This window comes from Cricetulus griseus, assembly GCF_003668045.3.
Source record: "Cricetulus griseus strain 17A/GY chromosome 1 unlocalized genomic scaffold, alternate assembly CriGri-PICRH-1.0 chr1_1, whole genome shotgun sequence".
Classification (NCBI taxonomy): Eukaryota; Metazoa; Chordata; class Mammalia; order Rodentia; family Cricetidae; genus Cricetulus; species Cricetulus griseus.
This window is the reverse complement of record NW_023276807.1, coordinates 236,229,583-236,255,981: the sequence shown is the minus strand read 5'-3', so window position 1 is coordinate 236,255,981 and position 26,399 is coordinate 236,229,583.

Below are 26,399 nucleotides of genomic sequence, written 5' to 3'. Positions count from 1 at the left end.
TTCTTCAAATTGTGTCAGTTCTGCGCTATAAGTTCTGTTGCTAATGACTGGGCCTCCACATTTAGGTTCTTTTGGTAACTGGTCTTTATCTTTATTTGAAAGAGCATCCAAAAATTATTTTATTTAAATATAGGTATTTTTTAATTTTTCAGATTATAATTACATCAATTCTTTCTTCTCTTTACTCTCCCCACTTCTTCCCATCTGACCTGACCCACCAGTCTCTCTCTTCAAATCCACAGTCTCTTTTTTTTTTTTTTGTTTAATTACTGTTGCGTGTGTGAGAGTGGGTGTGTGTGGTGTGAATATATTCTAAAAGTATACAGCTGCCCATGAAAACCAAAAACATAGTGTTGGGTCTTTTGGAGGTAGAGCTACAGGAAAGTGGGAGCCACCCAGCCTTGGTGCTATTAACAAATCTCAGGCCATCTGGTAAATTGGCCCATCCTCTTACCCACGGAGTCATCTCATCAGCACATAGAAATTCCTTTTGAAAATATGGAATTTAGTTTTAAAATGTTTTACCTTTATCTGGTATATTTTGAGTATATATATTATGGTTAGAACACAGAAGTTTTGCTTTTGGTTTTCTTTGCATGTTTTGTAGGAGTTAGCCCCTAAGCATCATTGGAGGCAGGAAAAGGAACCTTGAAGAAGCAAGAATGGAAACTCTCAGTTCAGCCCCACTTATCCATGCTGAACAAATTTCAGAAGCCTAATGACAGGCAGCATATTGTTAACATATTTGATCAGAGTGTAATTTGGATAAAAATATTTCCTAGTGTAATATAGTCATTGATGAAAAAGGAGACATATTATATTGAAATTCAACTCAATGTATATGTTGCTTCTTCCAAGAAGGTGGGTTCTAGAAATAGGCTACCTGTGTTAACTTATAGACCTAGGGAATTATCCAGTATGGTCTTGGTCATACAGATGTTATAGAGATCATTTAGGCTATTAGTCATTTCCAGTCCTGGTTGTGATGCTTAGGGATAGACCCCAAACATACAGGAAATATTATTAGCCATCTCCTGGTCCTATTTGTGGGAGCATGATATGGCCTGGCCAAACAGATAATGTAGATAACCAGGCTATTAATCACTTCCAATTCCCAACTTTTTGAGTGAAATCCAACTTCCTTTGAAAGAACATTCCTCTGTGTTTAAAATTCCTGGTTTCCCTAGTAATCTGTGAGTATAAGGACCTTCATGCTCCCAACATTCCTCATCTATATTTTCCTAAGAAAAGTCCTTCTAGACTTTATTTCAAGTAAGAATTTATGGGCACCAAAGTTTGGTCAATAAGCCACCAAACAATATGCATGGGTTGGAAAATTAAATATCGAGAAATTATTATTTCTTTATAGATTGGTATGTAGTCTTTTCTTACTCATCTATCTCCAAAATCGTATGTGGGTCATGTACTTTTTCAAGTTCATAGCTTTCCAGCCACACAACATCTATGGACAGTAGCACAGTATACAGAGGGAAGAGGGTGATGGGGGGGATCAGAAGTAAGGTTAATTACTGATAGGAATGTGGTGCTGCAGAATTGCTATGGTGGAAGTTCTACCCAAGCATACTTTCCTTATGTCCCTCCAAATTTGCTGCATCTCACATAGTCCCCCAAATGATGACCCCTCCCCCAGAGATGCTCAAGATCACTCCCACATGGTCTTTATACTGCCTCCCAGAAAATAGACTCATGGTTTTTTTGGTCTCTCTTTCCAGTTTCCTCTCTGCGGGGCTGGAAGGCTATCTGGAAGCTCTGTATCCATTAAATATGGGCCTTTTCTAATTCAATTTGATTTCGTCTGACTTGGATTGCCGCATTGGAGAAGCTTATCAGGGTATATAAACTTTTCATCTGGAGGCTCCACTGAGGGGATTATATTTTCCCACCTTTGCCTAGGGCCACATGGTGGGAAAACATTCTTCTCCCCGACACCTGTTCTACATCAGGCTAAGATTAGCTACACAATGGCCACCAGCGGGAACTTTTGAATTTACTATCCTTTGTGATCTTGAAATTTTGGCTGGCATGGGGACAAAAGAACAGAACCCTCATATGTCCATGTTTTCTGTATACTGTGCTCATGCCCTTCCCACAGTAGCCAGTGTGTCATAGCACTGGGCTTGTTGGTTAAGGGCAGGGTGCCTCCAGATTCCTACTTATCTGGGAACTTGGACCCTAAAAATTCATCCCTGACCTTGCTGCCTGAGACACTGGTCCCAGCCCAGCACACAACTCTGCTGATCCAACCCCCTCCTATAGGGCCATTCAGATGCCCATATTCCTCTCAGTCCTCCCCCTATTTACCTCTTCCCCCTTCTGCTCCAGGACAAAGATCAAGTAAGAACTTCCTCCTCCTTACTCACCTTCCTCTCTTTTCCCTTTCCCCGCTCTTTCCCACCACCACTCCCTATGTTTTCATGGCACCTCCTTATCCCCATCTACACATTGGCCTATACTTGATCTAGCCTCCCCAGCATGAGCCAATGTCCTAGCCACCCATTTCTTTTCTCAGCACCAGATATTAGAAAAAACATTTAAAAAGACTGAGGAGGGTTCCCCAAACTCCCATATAGGTATTGGTGTCTTTAAAATTTTAAATGCCTGAGGAGAGGCAGCTGAGTCCTCTCCCCCTACAGATGAGGCTACAACAGAAGGCCATGTTCCTTAGTAGCTGCCCTGAGGCCACAAGGGGTACAAGGGAAGTTGACCACCATGAAGCTCTGTGCCTAGGGTAACACTGTAGGTAGAAGGTAAGTTCATTACTTTTCTTTTGGACATGGGAGCTTCCTACTGTGTTTTGACCTCTCACTGGGGTCCCATAGTTCCCTCTCCTATTCCTGTCACAATGATGGATGGGATCATTTCTGTAAAACCTGAGGTTGCTTTCGCTAAAACACTGTCTCACTTCTGCTCATCTCCTTATCCCTTTCAGATTTATCTGAAGATATTTCATGACTAAGGTACTGAGAGCTCATTAGTTCATTAAGTTTCCTGCTAAAAGTACAGACAGGTGTGCCTCTTTTATGGGCTTTCTAGTGAAGGGCACAACCCCCTATTTTAGCAGTCATGACAGGCTAACATGTGGTTGCCTGATCTTGCCCCTCCTGTTCTACTCACTAGGATGTCAGATACTCTTGTGGCAAGGAACCAATCAGAAGTTAGCTGGCAGGGGTTATGCTTTACGGCTCTGGATGTGCTTTATGTACAAGTGCTCAACAGTGATGTGCAGAGCATAGCAACCACCCTGGGAGGGCCTATGGGCCATAACAACCAGTTGACCAGTCAACACAGTGCAGGTCATCCAAGCCTGGAAGCACAGCAATCCTGACACTTTTCCATACCCCTAGACACTCCCCTTATGCTGTCCTGTAAGATCCATGCCTCACTGTTTCTCGGGTCTTTCTCCAGCCATCTGCATGGTGGGTAGATGGAGTGTCTGAGCTAATGGACTTAGCTTGTTAAACAACAACAATAAAAGACTCTGCTTTGCATCGAAATGGGCCTCTTCGTGATTTGGGGGTTCAGAATTTTGGCACAACAATAGTTAGGGATTAACAGGTTTCAGATGTAACTTCAGAGATTCACAGTTTTAAATTTCCTGATTGTCTTCTTAAAGTCCTCATGCATTTTAACCTAAAGCCATAGTCTTTTACTTTAACACCAAGATATAAATCTGTTCCAGTTGTCTTACAGATACCTACCCCTTCCCGGGAGAAGTTCTATTTCTATATAAAGAAGTCTGGTCTGATAAAAACAGTTTCTGGCACCCATTTTTTACTTCGCCCATTTTTGAGCAAATCTTGCAGGTTCAGTACTCCTGCCTGGTCCAAGGCCAACCCACAGAGAGTCTTTCAGATAATTCAAACACTTGCATTGGCTCTCTTAAGGCACAAGTGGATACTTGGTCTTTGCAGCAGCTGGGCACCTCCACCTTCCAGTTTTCCAAGAGGTCCCAATGTTGTCTCACTCATTCACCTTGCTTCTTCTGTTATACCTAGATACTTTTCCATCCCCTTCATTCTCAAAATTATCACCATTACCATGGCTAGTGCCAATCATAGGGTCAATGATTTCAATCTATTTTTCCTCCTAGCAATCTACTTCCTCAAGGAATAGTTGCCTGGGCTCTACACGATGGCAGCTAAACTAATATGTCTTCACTCATGCCACCTGCTGAGTGTGAGCCCACTGACTCCTGACACCTACCTCCCCTCTTGTCAGCAGGAAGAAGATAGACATGACCCAGTGTTCATATACCCAGAGACTAGGATGTTATGGTGTAACTTCCACCCAAAACCCCCATCCCTTATCACCCTAGAAGCCTTGCTGCATCTCAAAAAGACTACCAAATGATGACCCCTCCCCCAGAGATGCTCAAGGCAATTCCCACTGGGTATTTAAACTGTCTCCCAGAAAATAGACAAGTGGTTTTCAGTCTCTATATAGACAGTAAACTACTCTCTGGGAGGCTGGAAGTTCACCTGGGAGCTATGTGTCCATGAAATGTGGGCTTTTTCTAACTCAGTTTGAATTGTTCTGATTTGGATTGCTGCATTTGTGGAGAGGCTTATTGGGGTATAAATACTTTTAATATGTATCAAGCTTTGTTGTGTAAGAAGCTTCAAAAGTTAGTGTGGTAGCACATGTCTATAGTGTCAAAACATATGAGCGGGGAGGTTCTATAGTTTGTACGCTTGTCTGGGGTACATATCACCATGTCTTAAATAAACTAAAGAGAAAAAAGGGAGAAAGAAGTAAAGAATAATGAGGAGGAGTAAAAAATAAATTTAAGTAACCTCTTTTTGTGGTGTGAGCACTAATTCTCCTGCATGATTTTGAGTCACTATAATCTGGGTTATCTGTTTTCCCATTCTTAGTCTTCCTATCAGTAAATTAGTCACAGTTGCCATGGCGTAAATAAATAGTGAAATGAAGAAAACCTACAGAGATTGAGAAACTGATCAAGATAGGCAAATTCTGATTTTATGTGTTAAAATTTTCTGTTGACTGGAAATATACTAAAATTAGTGAAGGGCTTCCTGCTGCTACCACACACACACACACACACACACACACACACACACACACACACACACACACACACACACACACACACACACACACACACAGCGTATCTGCTTTCTCCTCTTAGTTGCTACCTGACCAATTGAAGAAGTCTGTAGTCGGGCAACAAAGTACAGTTCCCTCATTATTTTGGAGCATTAGAGACTTAATACTGTAGCAAACTGAATATTCTTTGCAATTGTAAGTACTGTCTAATCTCTTTAAGGAGAGGTCAAGGTCTCAAAGGTAAGAAAGAATGTCTGTAGAGTCTGGGCTGAGGCACACAGTGGTGGGGGTCATCATCATCCAGAAACAAAACCCTACAAGGATGTGTGAATGCCTATGGGTACTGAGAATAGGTAAATGCTTAACTGTCATCTCATTGCCAGAAACCACACATCTGCTCTGCATCCAGTTATTTCAGCCTAAGTGAAGTAACAGCAGCCTTTATTTGAGAATTTTATTCACTGTGATTTACTATATCTAAACATACGAGTTACCATTATTGTCACAATAAAGTTGTTATATCATTAAAGGCTAGTAATTTGGGGATCCAATTTTTTATTTAAGGTCAGTAATGAAACATTGATTTGCAAATAGCCTATTTGCTTTCTAATTCTACAAAATTCCCTCTCTCTCTTACCACAAACCTGGCTACACAAGCTTTGTTTTGAATTCATAGTTAGAAACTAAGGAATATTTTTAATAGGCTTAGTTATATTTTACAGTTTTGGAGTTATATAAGAATTTTAGTACTATGAAAGATTTTTCTGATATATCATTCACTATTGATCTAATGTATCTTGTTTTTAGCTTCATATGTCTTATTTCATACACAGCACATATGAACTCCTATGTACATGATGGTGATGTAACTGTTTTATTATAGTATGTATTTGATATTTACAGTGTCACAGGTAGCCTTTTGATATAATTTAATATACCAAAAATTAATAAGTTCATTTTAGTTCCATAAGTTTGTTTTATGAATTAAACCATTAAATACAAAAGGAAACTGAGTCATAGGAGTAATACAGAGTAGGATTTTATAACTCTTATAGGTAATACATTTGAGAAAAATCCTGAATTTAACACCAGTTTAGCCAACCTCAGGATTAATCATCTAAAGTGATCTAGAAGTACAGAAGAGAACAATGTATCATAGGTAAAATTGGCCTAAAAAGCCCAATACATGTTGACATCATTTGTTTTAGACTGCAATTATTTCATTCCTTTTCCTCTATTTTAAGAAATCCATTTATTGAATCACTAACAAATATGGTGTTCATCGTTTCAATTGGACTTGACTGGATAGCTAACCAGCATCTTTAAATGTCAAAGGGGAACCTATGGAAATAGATTGGAATTCTAATCTCTGTACTAAAGGTCTTCTATGGAGCAGTAAATGAAAAAAATGTGCAGGAACATTGTTTTATCACCTGTTTTATTGCCTGCACTTGATGTAATTAGTGTACTTAAAGACAGCCCCATTGGTTACACCATATGGTTTGTAATCATTAGTGTAATAATAGATGTACCATTTAAAATGGAGCTGAACAACAGAGTGCTATTGTTCCATGATGTTAGCATAACAGGGACTTTCAGTGAGTTAACTGAATCCCAGTTTGGAGTCTCTAACACACTTAGGTTCCTAGCACAAGAAATGTTGAATGATGCAAAAGCAAAGGCACAGCTATATTCTTTAAATACCAATAAATATTTCAATGTTTTGTTTGACATATTTGACCATAAATTAATGACATTTTAAATAAACTAATAATATCACTGGCAAAACATTATTAACATTTAAAACAGAGAAGTTGTTATCTTTTGGCTTACTAACAATTCTTATTGTGAAGGTTCAAATAGCTTCATATTCATAATACATTTAGTACTTATTAAAATAAGCAATCAAGCAGGATGTGAATAGGTGATTCAGGGCTTTATAAACAATGGGAAAATATTCTCTATAAACCTCAGTTCTGTTGGAGGAGTTTACAGTGTGCTTCTAAGTTATAAAGCCTAGGAAGTAAAGAGTGATTCTATCTTCTCACTTCATGCAAGCTTCAGGAGTGACAAGCAAAAGGCAGTCCCACTGGAGATAACATTGAAAGGAAATGAAGACATATTGATTTTCCCTGCATTATCCAACTCTTATATGCACTTACATTTTTATACACACACTTATAAAACCCCATATGTGAGACTATATAGTTCAGGTTTATTAATGTAAATTTGAAAGTGAATGAATGTTTATTATTTGCATGGAAACTAAGGTGAGTTTTATGCTAAAATTGCAAGTATCAAGAGGGAAACAGACATGTAGGCAGGTGGGACATCTCAGCCATACATTAACTTTCCAACATAGAAAATGTGCTTCTATAAATCATAATTTACAAATCAAATATTCCAATAAAATGATTTTTTGACTTTCCTTTTAGCCTGAGAAACTTTTTGCTTTGAAATACAAGAATAGGGCACTTAATAGCTGTGCCCTGGGTTTGAAAGGTGCATTCACATTCTGATTCAGGCAAAATACATCAGAAGACCTTTAAGATCTCTGACATTTGCTTTATCTTGTCGACCACCATTCCATTACCTCCATATGCCTGATCTGTGTGCCTCTGTGGTTCCTTACTCTATTTCTCATGAGTAGATTTCAAGCTGTGACAAACTAGTTGGCAATTAATACATCCTAAAATACTGCCTAGGACATAATATTTTTGTAAGTGTCACAGTTACACTTGCTATTGTGATCTTGTCTGAGTATTTGACTTCTGTGTCTATTCAAAAATTCAACCACTGATAGATCATCCCTTGCGCAACTGAGAGCCAACCCTTTCTCTGTGTTCAGACTAGGAAGCTTGCTCCATCTGCTCTAAATTTAAACTATCTTCATGTCTGACACTTTGTAGTAGATATGATAATGCCAGGCCTTACCACCTTTAGCTCATACATGAAAGCACAATTAGACTTGGTCCTTGTAATTCCAATGTTTTGTAAATTTTATGTTCTTGGATAAGGAGCTACAATGAGAACACTCTATTGTGAAGCACACTTCTACTTTCCTTGCTCCATAATGCTCCTGATTTACTTTCCTGGCCCTGGATTTTTATTCTAATTTTGCCTCCAGTTTATTCTAAAACTTTACCTTTTCATAATAATGTCTGTGCAAATCTATAGAGCTGCTATGAACTCTGCTGGTAAGATCTGCCAGGAACTGACTGAATCCCTTGGGTCATACATATACACACACAGTGGAAAATCCCGGCAGAAGGCTTGTTAACTTATTAAGATAAAGTTACCTTCTACTATGTAATTGCTTCCACATTCTATCCCAGGAGTAATCCAAAAGCTCTACTAATGGAAACAGCTAAGTACATATGGACATTTTAAATAAAATGAGTTCTATTTAAAAAAATCACACAACTAAAACAAATATTTTATTACAAAATTAAGATATAAATTAATAAACATAAAGCATACATGTAAATATTAAAATAATTTAAACAATAAAAACAAGGTAAGTTCTAGAGGAAGTAGATGATTTTGAAGTCTTGTAAACTGGCTGTACTTCCTTTATGGTCTTTTATTCCTGACTACAGAGCACTGACCCCATGTATTCCTCATGGTTGTATTACCATGCTTTCTCCATCATAATGCACTGTGATCCTTTAACATAGAAACTACAATGATATCTTCCTTTGTTGGTTGCCACTGCACAGGTAATTGAACATTGCAAGAAGAAAAATTTCTAATATACCATGTTTATATAATTGCTACATATATCTATATGTTCTAAAACATGTTTATATAGATTTTTAAATTGGATGATTAGATGACATATAACAAAATATTAATGTATAGAAGTCCATACAAATATATATATATATAGAAGTCCATACCAAATACAAGTAGATACTTCTGAGAGGCTGATAATTTATTTCATGTTCATTGATACCACCTACAGCATAAAGAGAGCTATTCTAAAAGAGTAATCATGGCCTATGTAGCTTTCAGAACAAAGAAAGAAATCTTATTTTCCATATATTTCTTAAATATTCATCTTTGATCATTTGTATCCTCCCATGTTCAGAAGACCTAAGTTTCTAACTTTTTATGTTTTAAATGATATTTATTTTATCTATATGTGTCTGTTTTGCATGTATATCTGTATATGCATCAGAAGGTATCATATCCCCTGAAACAGATAGTGGTGAACCACAATGTTTATACTGGGCATTGAACTATTCTTCTCTGTAAGAACAACCAAGAAACCCTAAACTATCTGTCTCTTTAGCTACCTTTTTATTTCTTTTAAATGAGATTTGTTTTGCCAGGCATTGGTGGAGCACACCTTTAATCCCAGCAATCGGGAGGCAGAGGCAGGTGGATTTCTGTGAATTGGAGGCCAGCCTGGTCTCCAGAGCAAGTGCCAGGATAGGCTTAAACTATCTAGAGATAGTTTCTCTCTAGACAGAGAAACTCTGTCTAGAAACACCCCCCACCCAAAAAAAATACAAAGATTTATTTATTTATTTATTTATTTATTTATTTATTTAGTGTGTGTGTGTGTGTGTGTGTGTGTGTGTGTGTGTGTGTGTGTGCGTGTGTGTGTGATACAAATGCATACAGAGAATAGAAAAATGTGCAAGATTGTCTGGAAGTAGAATGATAGGCATATGTGAGTTACACAATATGATTGTGAAGAATTGAACACAGATCCTCTCCAAGAAAATTGTACTCATAGCCATCATGTCTTTTCTTTCTTTTTTTTTTGCTTTTTTAAATTTACATGTCAATCTCAGTTCCCTCTACCTCCCCTCTTCCACTGCCCACCACAGACCCCTGCCCATGCCCTTTCTGCTCCCCAGAGAGAATGAGGACTTCCATGGGGTATCTTTAAAGTCTGTCATATCATTTGGAGCAGGGCCTACCTCCCCATCTGAGAGAGTATCATCCCTCTATGTGGAATGGACTCCCAAAGTCCACTGTCCACTATGGATAAACACTGACCCACTACAAGAGGTCTCATAGACTGCCCAGGCCTCCTAACTGACACCCACATTCAGAGGATCTGGAACAGTCCTATGCTCGTTTCCCAACCATCATTCTCGTGTCCATGAGCTCCCCCTTGTTCAGGTCAGCCGTTTCTTTGAGTTTCTCCATCATGGTCTTGACCTCTTTGCTCATCACTCCTCCCTCTCTGCACCTGAATTAAGGAGTTTGGCTCAGTGTTTAGCTGTGGGTGTCTGCTTCTACTTCCATCAGCTACTGGATGAAGGCTCTAGGATGGCATATAAGGTAGCCATCAATCTCATTATAGGGGAAGAGCATTTAAGGTAGCCTCTCCACTACTGCTTAGATTCTTATGTGGGGGTCACCCTTGTAAATCGCTGGACATTTCCCTAGTGCCAGATGTCTCTTTAAACCTATAATGGCTCCTATCATGGTGTCTCTTTTCTTGCTCTCCTCTATTCTTCCTCTGACTCAATCTTACTGATCCTTCATGTCCTCCTCTCCCCTCCTGTTCTCCCCTATTATTCTTAGGCATGGCCTTTTTACAGTAGCCCATATTTCCTGGATATTTTGTGTTAGGGATTTGTTGGACTTGAGACTTTCTTTGGTTGATGAATCTATTTCTCCTCGTGTATCTTCAATGCCTGAGATACTCTCTTCCATCTCTTGTATTCTGTTGGGTATGCTTGCATCTGTAGTTCCTCACCATTTACCCTGATTTTCTAATTCCAGGATTCCTTTAGACTATGTTTTTTTAATTGTATCTATTTCAGCTTTCAAGTCTTGAACTGTTTAAATTGTTTTCTTTATTTGTTTTGTTTTTTTTTGGGGGGGTTAACTTTTTTTCTTTAAGAGATTTCTTGCTTTTTTGAGAGGGGGTTGTCTTGTCTTCCATTTTTTGAATTTTTTGTTTGTGTTTTCTTCCATTTCTTTATAGGACTTTTAAATTCCTTTTGAGGGTCTCTATCATCCTCATAAAGTTGTTTTTAAGGTCGGTCTCTTCGGCTTCATCTGTGTTGGGGTGTTCAGGTCTTGCTGGTGTAGTTTTCCTGTACCCTGCTGGCATCATATAGGTTTTTCTGCTGTTGCATGTGTTCTTATACTGTCGTCTTCCCATCCCTTCTTCCAGTTGGTGAAGGTAGGGTCTCCTCCTCTCCTGATAGATATGGGTCCAAGGTTCTACTCTGGTGGGTGAAGCAGGTCCAGTTCTCCTATGGCTCTCATGGTGGTTGCAGGCAGGTCTGAGACACTCCCTCTTCCTTTGGGTGGAGGTGGGACTAACACAGACATGTCAACAGACTCTAGATGGCTTTGTCACTTGGGGGCAAGTTGACCTCTCTGGAGTCCCCAGGCCAGTAGATCCCAAAGGGGTCAAGTGGAGGTTGGACCTGAGACATGAGCCCCAGCTCACCTCTCCCCTTAGGATGGGGCAGGAGTAGCAATGTGATGTTGGCAGACTGGGTTGTTTGGTCCTCTTAGGGTGAGTTGACCTGCCCTCAATCCCCAGGCCAGGAGATCCCAAAGAGCATTATGCCTTTTCTATAGTTAATGATAGCATATAATATTCAATAACCTATATACTTTTTGAATGTCATTCTTTAGAGGGTACACATGCATACATGAGGATATATTATTTAAAGTTTTGTCACCATAAGTTTTCTATCAAATAGTTTTCTTACAAGTACAATTACTTTAATATTTCTCACTCTCTCAAATTGCCTGACATGTGCCATGCCCTGAGTTCAACCCCAGGACTAGTGTATGCACATCCTCTACTCATATACATACGTACATACATACACACACACACACACACACACACACACACACACACACACACACAGAGTATTACACATAATGGAAGACAAGTGTGCACAAATGCAAACCACAAAATCATGTGCATGCATGCAAAAACACATACACACAGATGCACATACACACACAGTGGCACTTACACATATACAAGTATTCACATAACACACATACACTATACAAACAGAGACATACACCCCGGCACATAAACATGGATTCTCCATTCAGTGACTATTCCAGAGTCACTTAAAATTCTCCACTTGTTCAATTTACTTATTCTAAATCAATTTCTTAGAATTTAACAGGATACAACTTCTGTTGAAATCAATAAAATTACTTATGTGTACTGAGAAACTCAATACATATTGCTATTGAGTTTAACATTTATTTTTAGATCTGTTTGGTCTCTTTATTCACATTACCCCAGTCAATGCTATGTCTTCCAATACTCCTTCTCTCATTATTACTGCTCGCATACCTAAGGAAAATAACTATGGCCAGATATCTAATAAAATTTTCAGAGTCACAATTTCCTTATCCCAAGATACAGCCGGACCCTTTTAGTTCATCTCTGTCTTCTGGACAATGTAACCCTGAAAGGAAATGCTGTTCTGTTCCTGGGATGCAAGGCAATCATATTTTAGGTCAGTGACTTAACATTGTGTGCTTATACTTCAAGAAGAGGAAAGGTGAGACAGCTTGACATGTCTCTGAAGTGCCCAGCAGGAGTCTGTCCCAATGAACAAGATGGACATTCTGCCTCTAGTTACCTTGTGGCTCAAGTGAAGAGAAAATGCTTTGGAACTGAAGCATTTCTAAGTATTTCTTAAATCTCATTGGAAAGCTCTTTATCCATGCAATGGTCATATAAATATATAATTTTTCTATTCCTTTCTTGTGGTTTTATCCATCATCATAATTTTGAATTATCTTTACTTTATATTTTATTATTTTTCATTACTCTTTCACCTGTTACATCTTGATCATAACCTCCCCTGCTTCCCATACTCAAAGTCACCCCTTACCTCTCTTCTCCCTGGGATCCACTCCTCCTCCATTTCATTTTAGAAAAGAGCAGGCCTCCAGGGATACCAGTTGAATATGGCATAACAAGAATCAAGAAAACTAGTCAGGAACTCTCATATCAGTGTTGGGCAAGGCAATGCAGTAAGAGTAAAAGGCTCCCATAAGAAATCTAAAAAGTCAGAGACACTCCCACAACCACAAGATAACCACAGTATTATGCATAGGGCCTGGTGCAGAACCATGTGGACTCTCATTTCCACTTCAAACTGTGTGATCCCCTATGATCGATCGCTGTCTAGTTTATTATGTGACCTGAGTTCTTATAGTGTCCTCAACACCCCTGGAAAGGTCTACATTCAAATAAGAAGTTGAAGTATTATTTTTCTATAAATATTACCTAACACATAGATTCCTTTCTAAGAACAATATATAAACTACAAATGTGATGTTGTTCTTGTTTGTTCAAGCTGTCTACATAAAAAACAAATTGGTCAACAATTCTGTTGATTTTTCTTGCTATAATATCTCATATTTTCAAATTTTCAATTTCACTTTCCTCTGTTGTGGATAAATTTACTTCATTAACTGTCTTTCCTCATTACAAATCCACATTTTCCTCTCAGGTCATTCTAAGTTTGCACATAACCTTTCAGATACATTACTGCATACATACATGTTAACATTACACTTGCCTTTTAAAATATCATCTGTTCATGAATAGTTGTGCATTGTGAATTAAACACAGGTATTTCCTTAGCTTTAGGGTGTGTGTGTGTGTGTGTGTGTGTGTGTGTGTGTGTGTGTGTGTGCTCAAGTTCTGGAATAAAATATAGAGTAGAGAGTTATGGCATGGCTTTTTGTGGCTCTTCATGGTATTCACCCAGCTGCAAATACTAATGAATGTCTGCCTCACAAGACAGTAGGAAACACAGAGAAAAGCCACAGTAATAGCCTTGCATTGACAGAAGAGACGATAAACATAGAAGCCCTTAAATGTTAAAGAATCAGATAATTTGAGAAATTTTAAAAATATTCTTCTTTCATTAAATACACCCTGGCTACTGGTTACCCTGTATCTACCTTTTTCAATCTCCTCCCACATGCCCTTCCACCAGATGCACTTGTAGAAAATTATTTTAAGATGTTATCTTGCTTTGGTTGATCATTATAAATATTGTACTCAGGGCCATAAAGTTGGCTTCTGACCTTGAGGCATTATTATATTTATATTCAAGGCAGCAGAAATGAAGAATAAAACAAAATTATTTTTCTTTCCTTCTGATAGCACTTAAACACCACATAATCTCTCTAGGATGCTGGAAAGTATGCTTCTAGGTTTACAACCTGAACCTGAACAAAATTAATTTTGCCAAATGAATAGACAAATACAATTTACTTTTTAATAGGTAAAACATGATGCCCATGGAAGGCCTCACCCCCCCTGGGGAGAAGAAAGGAGATGGGATGGAGGGTTAGTGGGGATCATGGAAGATTGGGAAGGAGAGGGATCTGGGATTGATATGTAAAACAAGATTGTTTCTAATTTCATTTAAAAAGAGTTAGAGAAAAAAATCCTGGAATGTTAGGAACCTCTGAAATATTAGCTTTGGAATGATTTCCTGACTTATTCTGTGAACCTCAGTCTTACAAACCAGTGTCCATGTATTTGTGGAATCTCATTCCTTTTTCAGCCACTCCAGATACATTTAATGTTTACAGACAGTATGTCACATGCTGAAACCCTATCTTCTTCATATAGAAGAAGGTACATCTATCTTCTCCTTCTTCATATCACTCAACACACAGGGTTTCCTCTAAAGTACATCCTTAACACTAGTAGTAGAACCCACTCTGTGTATTCTACTTGTTGTATTACCTTTCCCTCTTTGTCTCAACACTGGTTTTCCTCTCTTCTAAATGGAAAGATATTCCAGGCTTCACTTCTCACTCTTATCTTCTTCAATACCTATTCTGCTCTCAATTATAATCCTCTTCAATGTTAACAGCTTTAAAAAATGACCTTATGTGTATATTTTCTGAAGAGTAACACCTAGTGCTTACTATAATTTACCATAAATGTTTACCACAATGATGCTAAAGGATGCAGATCATATATTAGAATGGAAAAAAATAATAAAGTTTCAGATGTGACCTTCAAAAATATCAAACTGCTACAATTATTGGGTACAGTTTACTAGGATAGATAGAGACACATCAGCCAAACTCAGCTTTTTGGATATTGTAGGCAAATAAGCATCTTCAGGGAAAAGAGTGGGAAGGCAAGTGAATTATGTGCTTCAGAGAGTGTTACTAACATGTTAATAAACTCTCTCTAAAATCCCCCATCCAAGTTTATAGCAGGAATGGGTACTCAGATTATTATTGGTTGGAGACTGTTGATAATAGTGGAAGAACCAAGGTTGAGGTACTATAAGATGCTGAGAGAACTGAAATGTGACTGCGGCCCTAAGCCCTGGGACAGAGTCTAGTCTTTCCCCCAACTCCATTTAGCTTTTGAAAACAGTCTTCTCAAGCACTGCAGAAGCCAGGCTAGAAAGTTCTCCCAGGTTCTTCTATGGAGGAGACACATTTTACAGGCTTCTGCAAAGAAGCCTTGTCTCCTTGTTTCTCTGAAGTTGTACCTATTGTATGTTGATGAGAAGAGGATATGGCCCCTTACTGCTGACTCAGCTTCAGCACTGATGATTATTTTCTTTTTCCAACATAATATTTTATTGATCATTCATTTCTCTCTCTCACATAATTTATCCTGATCACAACCACTTCCCAGTCCTCCCAAGTGCACAGCCACCCTTTTGACCTTCCCAAAGGAAACACAAAATACAAGTCCCAAGTCCAATTTTTTGTTGCTAAAACATTCAGTTGAGCATGGTCAAACTCCCTGTAGCCAGGTCATCCCCATGAAGAAAACTCAGTCCTTCCCCAGTCCCACCCCAGTCAGAAGCCATCAACTGTGAAGATGTACACATAAACATCCTTGTCACAATTTTTAAGAGTTCTCTTCAATGGCTTCCTATCTAGACTTTTTCTTTATTTTTTTTAAGGAAACAAATATCATTTACTGTCTGAGTCACTAATTTCTTTACTATTTATTTATTTATATTTTGGTTTTTCGAGACAGGGTTTTTCTGTGGCTTTGGAGGCTGTCCTGGAACTAGCTCTTGTAGACCAGGCTGGTCTCGAACTCACAGAGAATCCACCTGCCTCTGCCTCCCGAGTGCGGGGATTAAAGGCATGTGTCACCAATGCCTGGTATACTTTTTATTATTATTTTTTATTTAAATCAGAAACAAGATTGATTTACATGACAATCCCAGTACCCTTCTCCCTCCCTTCCTCCCCTACAACCCTCCCCAATTAAAACCCTACCTATTATATAAACCCTTCTTCTATTCTTCACCTGACTCAACCTTTCTACTCCCTCATGACCTCTGCATCCTTCCTCTTCATCCCTTCTCATTCTCATAGCTCCCTCCCCCTCTTCCCATGCTCTCAATTGGCTCAGGGGATTGTGACCCTTTCCCCTTCTCCAGGGGACAATGTTTGTCTCTTTTAGGGTCCTCCTTATTTACTAGTTTCTCTGACAGTGTGGATTGTAGGCTGGTAATACTTTATGTCTAAAATCCACATATGGGTGGGTACATATCATGTTTGTCATTTTGTGATTGGGTTACCTTGCTCAGAATTTTTTTTTAGTTCCATCCATTTTCCTTCAAATTTTAAGATTGCATTGTTTTTTTCTACTGAGTAGTACTCCATTGTATAAATGTACCACATTTTCTCTATCCATTCTTCTTCTTACCTTGACTTTTTCACAGAAGCCTCCTATGCCTCTCATTCTCAGCTGTGAGTCTGTAGTCATCAATACCACTACAAAAGCTTCCTTTGCCTTTACAGTCAAACAGTCTGCAGTAGCACAGAACATGGCCTTTCATATGCTTTCCGGTCACTAGTGCCTGTCTCCACTGGTCACTCATGCACCTTTCCATTCCTCCATCTTTCCCACCTCAGCATGCATATTTTTCAAAGTGGCATTTCAAACAGCATGAATTGTTTACAGGAATAAAGAAAAATAAACTAATAATGTGTTCATTTTAAAGTACACTCTCTTTAGGTGTTAGATCCATGTGCTGAATGTGACATGAAAACAGTTCAAGACAGTAAAAAAAAGAGAGAGAGAAGAACCAGGAAGAAGCAATGTTTAGGCAATGAACAGAGCATGCGAGCACATGAGAACACATACACACACACACACACACACACACACACACACACACATAGTGTCAACAGTTGCAATCAAAGCTTTCCTTGCCTTCTCAGTTAATATATATTAGTGATTAAAGTATTCCTTAAGAGCTAAAGCAAGTGATATATTATGTAAAAAACTCAATGAATGGGAATTGATTCTGGGAATATTTCTTCTAAGAACTGGGGAGCACGGAGCACAAGACACATTGTGGTTATAGGTAGATAGATGCTGCTCCTTCAACAATGTTTGCCTCATGTGTCTGGATAGTCAAACCTGTCCAACACCAAATCTTCATAGAATCATATAATATCGTGTCTCCTATTCATTCCCTATGCTTTCCATGACAAAGGCCACAAACCTAATACCTTAAACCCGATATTCTCTCACCATTATGGAGGCTATGAATTTGATATAAATATATTGCCAAGGCCATATTAATTTTGAAATCGTAAGGGAATACTTCTTTCTAGATATTTCTTGTCTCCTATCTTATGTTTTTCCAAATAACCCTCTGTAATTTCAAATGACTTTTTCTTTCTTTATATGGTCTTTGTGTCTCCATTGTCTTTTTCTGTGTAATAAGTCTTATATTAAGTTTAAGTCTACCTTAATTCACTGTGATTGCATCTTGACCTCTAAATGCTTTTTAAAACACATTTATTTAGGAGGATGGATGTATGGATGTGAGCACACAAATGTGTCTTTAGTCAGAATGCAACTTGTAGTAGTTAGGTTTGTTTTATTTATTTATTTATTTTGATCCTGTGGGTCCCTGTGGTTGAACTCAGGTTAGCAGGCTTGACACAAGAGCCTTTATATGCCGCACTATCTCATTTGCACCTCATCTTCATCTTTTACTACAGCTGAAAAGACAATTTCAAAAGTAAGCACACATTTTGAGTGTCTGCATTTTGGAGTCTTGTTTAATGTTCATTTGCTTTATTTGAAAGCAAACCATTAATATTAAAGAAAATCTCTTCTTGTGTCAGAAATTCAGAGCTGAAAATATCAGTAATTGTAGCTTTGTATTATAGATCTACTTAGTAGCTACTGACACAGGCCTTATTTTAGAGTTTCAGGATGCTGTTGTCTCTGTACTACAGGATGACAGTTCCTTTACATCCAATGGCTTTTTCCAACTCTTCCAGTAGCCTATTTATTTTTTCACTTTCTTTCCTTTTCACTCATAGTTCTTCTTAGCCCTTCACCAGTGTAGTCTCAGCTCTTTGCTAACACTGGTCATAGCCTGTCTCTGAAATTGTGAAAATACACCCTAGATACTACCAAATGAGTCTTTGAGCTATCAGCCCTGGAAATTAACTATTTTCTATGTGTTACAATCTTGTACTGAACAACCCATGATAGATGCCTCAGCCTGCAACAAAACAGCCTGGAAAAGCTATATTATAAAGTGTCCTTGACTGGAGTTTCTGGGGAGTTGTGTACAGGAAGGAGCAAAGGTTTCTTAGACTTCGCACAATAGTTTTAGACAAGAAATGCCCATCATAGGCAGAGAAGATGGTCCTTCCAGACTAGAGTGAGGATAGATATCAAGCTTCCTAAGGCACCTTTGAGTGGGCTACTGTCTGGTATTTGAGGGTAAAGGTACTCAGAGGATCATCTGAAGATATCTTGACCAAATCCAAGCCAAATATCTCCCAACTTAAAGAGCGTTGTTGCTGAAGCAAAAGGTATGAGAATGAGTGACAGACAGGCCAACTGTGGTGGGTCAAAAGTATCTGTGGCCCAGACATCTATGAAAGTTTCTATAAATTCCCTAGGGAGCAGTGAGATTCTAAATAATTTGGAACTGTCTTGATGACAGCTAAATACTAGTAAAGTAGCTCTTAGACAACTCCTATTTTCTTCACCAAATGGTGTTGCTGATGTTGTGTTTATCATAGATGCCAATACCCCGACAGAAGTAGCAGGCCTACAAGACTCAGACCCTAATCAGGTAATAGCTGCAGTTTCCACTGAAACATACATATAGGGCTTTTCTTCATACCTCTGAGAATGACTACCTTGTAATTTTTGAAACCTGCCTCCTTGGCCAGGACTGGTAGAAAGTTTCAATGACTGTTAGGGCAGGCAGCTAAAATTTCTGCACCATACAGTTTCCATTGTTTAAAGAGAGAAGTGAAGGGTACTTCCTGCTAAGAGATCCAAATTGAAGTGAACACTTTATTTCAGTCAAATTTACCACACATTAACTAAAGCAAGAATCTTTGGGAGGGCCAGGTCTCTTGGTGTATCTCTAAGTTAAATATAATTTTGGGGTGAACATTATACACTATTGTCACATATGAATTGTATTCACATTTGTAATTATTTTAATGAATGTATTTTTGTGGATCAAGCATTATAGGATCCTCTCATTACCTTAGGTATTATTTTCTATCTAAAATAGTTCCAAAAGAATCTACCAAATCTGTGTGTGAAAATTATATTTATTATTTAGAGTCAGTATTTTCTCTCTTTCTTCTGTTTTTTAAATTAATTAATGTCATCTCAAAGTCTTTACTTGCTATGAGATTAGGAGCAAATAGCAGTTTTCACCAGTGTAAATGAAGTAGTGGTTTTTGAAATATTTCAGCATTCTATATTATTTTATTTCCCTTGATGGAGAATAACAGTGTTATCCTGTGTAGCCCAGACTAGCCTATTTACAGCAATCCTTTTGTCTTGTTCTCTCATGTGTTAAAAATTTAACTGAGTACCATCATGCATAGAAGTTCAAATGTCATGATTGGACAGATAATTAAAATATCATTTACATTTTTACATAATAAAATAATTTCAATAGTGAGGGACATTGACAGATACTCATTAAGAAACACTGACAAAGTCATAAAGGAAACATTTTTAACCCAGCTAACTCCAATCAATTAGAATAAATAATTAAAACATATATCAAATGAAGATCTTAAGTAGTATATACATAGACACTGTATTAAATAATGATTTATGGTTTTAACATGATAAAATGAGCATATATTTTGGAAATTAATATAATTAACATAATTATTTGAAAAATTGCACATAGAAAAGGTTTGATTTTTGAGATTATGATATAATTATAACATTTCTCCCTGCCTTTTCCTTCCTAAAATCTTGCATATTCTCCTCCTACCCCTCCTTGCTCTCTTTCAAATTCATGACTTCTTAAGCAATTGTTAATATATGTGTATATGTATATACATATATATATATTCTTAAATATAACCTGTTCAGTATGTACAATATTACATGTCTGTATGTTTCCAAAGCTAATAATTGGGGATTGGATAGTCAGTTGGTGAACTCTTCTCCTGGGAAGACTGTTTCTCTGCTCCCAGCATCCCTTAGTTGTCTATAGTTCTTTGTGTGAAGCTGATGCTTCATTGGCTTTTAGCCATCCATATAGGATGTCTACTGGATGACCTATTTTTATGTGAAATCATAAAACTTGTTCTTACTCTATGATAGTCATGTTTAAGCATGATAATATTTATTTCAGAAATATTTTATAATTAAATATCTTAGCATTAAATCTCCCCATCAAATAGAAGCTTTTATACTTATAGAATTTTGTATCAGCTGACTTAATCTTTTTATAAACAGTTCTTAAATACATATGTACAAAGAGTACATGGAAACCTGCAGGATATATTAAAGTAGACTTGAGGCCTAAAGGAATAGCATGCATTTTCTCTCGTCATTTCTTTTCCTTGTATTCTTCAGTCAATTTACTTGACTATATATAGTGTTCATTTGCAGCAGGACACTTAGAACTGTGAACAAATAGAATGATTAACCATCCAAGGGAGAGAGCAAAATACAATGCTCAGCTTTGTTGATGACAATTGGAGGAGGGATGGTGACAGAGAAGGAGGTGAAGATGTGTGTGTGTGTGTGTGTGTGTGTGAGAGAGAGAGAGAGAGAGAGAGAGAGAGAGAGAGAGAGAGAGACAGAGAGAGACAGAGAGAGATAGAGAGAGAGAGTGATTACTGAAAGATGTACTCAAGAACTCATTTAAACACTGTGCTTTTAAACAAGAACTTTTCTTAATTTTCAATCACCAGCTCCTTCCAGGCAGGGAATTCTTTACTAGCCAGTGAATAACTTATCTTGACTGTGCTCAAACCTGGCATGTTTCCGAGGTACCCGCAGTGCTCATTCTGGCTGTATTGTATCCCACAGTGTGGGCAGATGGCTCCAAAAACTTGACTAATGCAGACAGCAGTGGTCTCTTTGGACATATTGTGGATGGGTGAGACTTCAGACCCAAAATAAGGTTTCCTTTCTCTTTCCCTGATATCAAATATGATGAGGCCCTCTCAAATCTCTATCTTCAGATTGGATAATTTCACCTTCTTCTCAAAACTTCTGTATATCCTGGAGTTGGTAATGATATACCAAGAAAAAAAAAAAAAAAAAAAACCTTTCGAGCACTGAATTCTTCAGGTTAGCAAAGCTTAGAAGCCAAGGTAATAGGAAATAATTATATGCTGTAAAGAAGCATTTGTTATCATTGTTGTATTTAGCAATATAGGCAAGTATCCCAATTTTTCATCCTTAGAAAGACTAGAAAATACCTACCATCCTTGAAGAAAATGAAGCCTAATAAAATATAAAATGTTTCTGTGTGATTCTCCACCTTGGAAAGATATAGCAAAAACAATATAATTGACACAAATTAAGTTTGACAGGTAGCTCAAAGAATGACTTAAAATGCACTTTTCTGCTTTCCCGGAGAGTACAGGGGTGTCTCGCCATCAAAATGGCATAATCTCTGAACTGCATCCCATTTATTTCTCTAATCTACAAACTTAACTGTGAGAGAAACAGATTAAAGGATGTCACATCTCTGCAGACATGCCATGGAACAAAGCAACTCATATGAGGTATATTTATGAGAAACATTGCCAAACAAAAATGAGGTTGGGGACTGTAGCACTTCAGTATATCCACATAGGGAAATATCTAGCTATTCAGAGTCAAAGTCTATACTTTAAAAAGATTTTATTTGTTGGAGCTAAAGGGAATAAATTATGTGTATATTTGGTAAAATAACTGCAATTTCTCTTTTATTTTCAATTTTTTAAATTCTTGAATATCATATAGAATAGTATAAGGAATTCTCATTGGAGTTGGAGATACATCTCACTGATAAAGAGTGAGTAGTCTTCTTGCACAGGAACTGAGCTCCTTTCACAGAACACTTGTTAGGGAAGCTCATAGCATCTTGAAACACTTGAGTCAATGAGTCTAATGAACTATTCTGTCTTTCCTCATCACTGACATTCAAGTACACACACACACACACACACACACACACACACACACACACACACACACTCACACACACTATTCATACACACCTACAAACACATGCCTACACATACACACCTACAAACACTATTAAAATAAACATCTTAAAATCCATTTGAAGTGATGCAAAACTTGTACAGACAGAGGAATTTAAATGTGTCTCTAAGGCAGACTATTCAAATAATGCTTTTTAGTACACTGAAATTTTATAACACTTAAATAATAAGCAAAAAATATGAAAGGTGACAGAACTCAAAACTGGAGCCTTATAAAATAAATTAATATCCTCAGCCAGATTCCTGTTTTATAGAAATAAAAAAATGAGTGAGTACATACCATGTTTGTCTTTTTGTGATTTGGTTACCTCGCTCAGAAGGATTTCTTCTAGTTCCATCCATTTTCCTGTCATTGTTTTTTTTTTCCTGCTGAGTAGTACTCCTCCTTGTAAATTTATCACATTTTCTCTATCCATTCTTCAGTTGAGGGGCATCTAGGTTGCTTCCAGGTTCTGGCTACTACAAATAGTGCTGCTATAAACATCATTGAACAGATGTCCTTGTTGTATGAATGACCATTTTTTGAGTGTATGGTTAAGAGTGGAATTGCTGAATCATATGGTAGATTGATTTTCATTTCCCAGAGGAGTTGCCACACTGACTTCCAAAATGGCTGTACAAGTTGGCACTCTTACGAGCAGTGGAGGAGTGTTCTGCTTTCTCCAGATCCTCTCCAACATTTACTATCATTGGTGTTTTGATTTTGGCCATTCTGAAAGGAGTAAGATGGTATCTCAGAGTTGTTTTGATTTGCATTTCCCTGATGGTGAAAGATGTTGAACACTTTCATATGTGCCTTTCAGCCATTTTAGATTCCTCTATTGAAAATTGTCTATTTAGTTCTGTTCCCCACTTTTTATTTGGATTGTTTGGTGTTTTGGAGACTAGCTTCTTGAGTTCTTTGTATATTTTGGAGATCAGCCCTCGGTCAGATGTGGGGTTGGTGAATATATTTTTCCACTCTGTGGGCTGCCATTTTGTCTTGCTGACTATGTCCTTAGCCTTACAGAAGATTCTCAGTTTCAGGAGGTTCCATTTATCAATTGTTGATCTCAGTGTCAGTACTAGTATAATGTTCAGGAAGCTGTCCTGAACCTATACCAATTCATTCAAGGGTATTTCTGACTTTGTCAGCCTAAAATCCACACTGCTAGAGAAGGTAGTAAACAAGAAAGGACCCTAAGAGAGACATACATGGTCCCCTGGAGAAGGGGAAAGGGACAAGATCAAATTGGGAACTGAGCAAATTGGGAACAAAGGAGGTAGGGGGAGGGAACTAGGAGAATGAGAAGGAGAGAAGAGGAGGGGTGAGTAGGACATGAGGGAGCAGAAAGGTTGAGTCAGGCGCAGAAAAGAAGAAAACAAGAAAGGAGAAACCATAATAGAGGGAGACATTTCAGGTTTACAGAGAAATCAGGCACTAGGGAAAGGTCTGGAGATCTACAAAGATGACACCAATTAACAATCTAAGCAACAGAAGAGAGGCTACCTTAAATGTCCTCTGTTGATAATGAGATTGATGACTAAATTATATGCTATCCTATAGCCTTCACCCAGCAGCTGGTGGAAGTGGAAGCAGACACCCACAGCTAAACCCTGAACTGAACTTGAATCCAGTTGCAGAGAAGGATGAGTGATGGGAAAAGATGTCCAGACCAGGCTGGTGAAACCCACAGAAACAGCTGACATGAACAACAGGGAGGTTATGGTCCCCAGACTGATAGCTGGGATACCAGCACGGGACTGATCCAGACCCTAGGAATGTGGGTTTCAGTGAGGAGACCTCAGGAATCTACAGGACCTCCTGTAGTAGTTCAGTACTTATCTCTAACATAGGTGTGGACTTTGGGAGCTGAATCCACATACAGGGATGGTCACTGAACCAAGACACACAGGGGTGGGCCTAGGCCCTATCCCAAAGGATATGATAGACTCTGATGACCCCCTATGGAAGGTTTACCCTTCCCTGGGGAGGAGAAAGGATAGGTGATAGGTAGGGTATTAGTGGGGGGTGGGGGTAGGGGAGGAGGGGAGGGAGTGGGAACTGGGATTGTCATGTAAAATTTTATTTTTCTAATTCAAATAAAAAATTTAAAAAAGAAATAAAAATGATTGACCATATCACAAAGCTTTATTAGATATAGTAAAAGCTTAGATACAATAAGAAGCCAAAAAGCAAAGAATGCCTCAAATGTCACCCAAACAAACATGCATTCTCAGCATAAAGCAAGATGGGGAAGAATGCAGAGAGTTTTTGGAATGACCAATGAAATCCACCATACTATTGCATAGAATGTATACTATGATTAAGACTTCTCAAACAATTTAGACTTCTTTATCAACAAGAGAAAACCATTTTACTGTCTTAGGATTTTTATTGCTATGATAAATAGAATGACTAAAACAACCTGGAGAAGAAATGAGTTATTTGGCTTATAAATCCACAGCACAGTCTATCATGAAAGAAAGTCATCATTCTGTGTATACACATTAATCACTATCAAGAAAGTACTCTAAAGAGTTGCCTGTAGGCAATCTGAATGAAAACTCTTTTTTTCAATCGAGGCACCTTGTATCAAATAACCCTAGTTTGTGTCAAATTGACAACAACAAGACAAACAAACAAAAAAGCCAGAACAGAACCAGATTAAAGTTCTGGCAGGTAGATAAGACTGTGAGAGGTTCAGGTGCCTAGATACTGTATCCTTCTGTGATTGAAGTACAAACACATTCACTGAGATATTTTATGGAAGGCCCTAGGAAGGTATAGTTCATCAAGGTCCTGCTCTTAAAATCTTAGTCTGTCGGAAATACTTGGAATGCTATTACCTGGGAGGAATTAAGATTTTAGTCAATCAACTTAGACATTCACCTCTCTACAATGGTGGATGAAGAATAGGACCTGTGACTTCTGTAACTTTTCCTTTAATGTCTGTCTACATAAATACAAAATTATCTTTCTCCCAAACTTGTAGTGCTACCTGAAGTTAACAGATTTATTTTTTTCCTGAAGAGAAAGACATGTTCTCTTTTATGATAACTTCCCATAATTAACAAAGAACATATTTAGATTATATTTATATTAGAAAAGCAATTTGAACTAATTAGTAATGATATAAACACATGCTTCTGCACACACCCACACTTACATCAGGGAAAATGAGACAATAATGTAATCAACTAAATGTTATTTAATGAATTTGTATTGTAACATGCCACAATTTAAAAGTGAGTTTAACATTCAGTAGTTTGCAAGTAAAATCTTGAATGCAATATTAAAGATTTGACAACTTGACCCCCTCCACCCTCTGCCTGCTGCTTGAGATGAGTCTGGGTGCTGCCTGGACACATCACCCCATCACACAATCCTTTCAATTTCCTGGGCCTGCCCCTCGAGTAGAGTAGAGTGGACCCTCCCAGGCAGGAAGAACCACCCTCTGTCCAGATACACCTCACCCTTGGTTCCCCCTCTGCCTTCTGCCTACTATTCTACTTGAGGTGAGTCTGGCCTCAACTCCCTCCATCACCCCCTCCTTTAATCTTCTTGTGCTTGACCCTTACATAGAGTGGACCCCCACAGACCGGAAGGCCCACTCTGGGTCTGGCCACACCTCACCCTTGGCCCACCTCTGCCCTCTGCCTGCTGCTTGAGGTGAGTCTGGACACTGCTCTGGCCCCACTCCACCAATCTTCCCCTCCTGGCTTCATGCTGGGCCTGCTACTCAAATAGAGTGGATTTTCCAGGCAGGGAGGACCACTCTGAATCCTAAAATACCTCACTCTTGGTTCCCACCTGCCCACCATCCTTTGCTTGAGGAGAC